This window comes from Galeopterus variegatus, unplaced genomic scaffold, assembly GCF_000696425.1.
Source record: "Galeopterus variegatus unplaced genomic scaffold, G_variegatus-3.0.2 Scaffold11869, whole genome shotgun sequence".
Taxonomy (NCBI): Eukaryota; Metazoa; Chordata; class Mammalia; order Dermoptera; family Cynocephalidae; genus Galeopterus; species Galeopterus variegatus.
In genome coordinates, this window is record NW_007737980.1 from 19,415 (window position 1) to 20,839 (window position 1,425).

The following is a 1,425-nucleotide window of genomic DNA, read 5'->3' on the forward strand; positions in this document are numbered from 1 at the left end:
ACAGAACATTACCTGCTGGCAAAACCTTCTGGAGCGCCACCCCGGCGACCCGGCGGAAAACAGGCGGCAGCAGGACTTAAATGGTCTTCGTGCCACCTACACCGAAGCTCGCACTCGCACTTACCCACTGGTCTCGGTCCCCGTCCAGTGCTTGCCTCAGGACGTATACGGGACATTCGTCATCTTTTGGTCTCAGTTCTTCAAATAGCAAAGCAAGAAGGAAGTTTGATTGGCAGCGGTGGGATTCGAACCCACGCCCCCGAAGAGACTGGAGCCTTAATCCAGCGCCTTAGACCGCTCGGCCACGCTACCAGACGACTGCACCACTTTTTTGTCTCTCTTTATAATAGTAACAACCTGTCTTCACATCTCAGTCTTCTTTTGTAGAACGTGGCCTTGGTGTCCTAACTTTAGGCATCACTAAGAGCATTTGGACGGATGATCCTATCTCAAAAGCTTACTTGTCCTGTCGGCTCTGGATCGTTTCATCTTCCACCCAGGGTTTAAGGGAGAAGGAAGTTTTGATTGAGTGAAGGAAGGAATACTGAGTAATGAGCTAATGAAGTCTGTCCCGCACACTAGGCTGCCCTTAGCAGCTGTAGACTGTGTTTTGTACTTGTTGGCTTCCTCTCAGTCTTGCTACAAATTTCTCAGGAAGACAAACGAGGGCTGAAGCTAATTAAGGCCACGAAAAGCCTGTCTCCGAGGGAACACGATTTATCAAATAGAGTTTGAGGGCATTTGCAAATGCGTGAGGACCTACTTAGAGCTGGAATCTAACGGACAAGCTAATGATGTCAAAAAAGACGCTACGATCCTCCCTTTCACCAGTCGAGATACCAAAGGGCGCACATATGTGGCTGTGCCGAATTATTTCTTCAAGGAAAGCCAAGATCCTCTCAAGGTTTTACACTGTTTCTAAGACACTTGGAAACGTTTTTATTCTGCTCTCACAGAGACAGAGCAGATGCTTACGCCATTTGAATTTGAAAGTTTTAGGACCTTAAGGGTCTCGCAGGTCAGCAGCGTTGACATTTCAGCCTTGCAAACAGACCCTCTGACCCTACTCTTGTTGCTCCGGAACGAGGTGGAGCGAGCAGAGCGCAGCGCTCACGTTCGCTGCTGACAAACGCTGCCCGTCCGCGGGCGGAGCCAGACTTCACACCCGGAAAAGCTCGGCTCAGACCCCAGAAGGATCACGTCTAGACCTTCTCCCCTCCAATCCGGATCTACCCAGTGACACAGAGGGATCACTTACCCCCAGAAAACAGTTTAGGTGAGAAGTGGCAGGGAAGACGCCTGCAGCTCCAGGGGCCGGCTGGGGGTTCCGATCCCCGCGGCTATCCTCTCCCATCGGGCAGGTTTTACTATCGCAGAACGTTCTGTCCTCATTTACAAATCGCCCACATTTGATGGCTGACCCAC

The 1,425-nt window shown here is 51.0% G+C and overlaps 1 non-coding gene across 1 annotated transcript; it reads right to left on the minus strand.

Annotated features, from left to right (window-relative positions):
* Positions 1-230: 230 nt before the first annotated feature.
* TRNAL-AAG lies at positions 231-312 on the minus strand. The gene has a single exon. It is a non-coding gene; the product is annotated as a tRNA-Leu (tRNA).
* Positions 313-1,425: the final 1,113 nt, after the last annotated feature.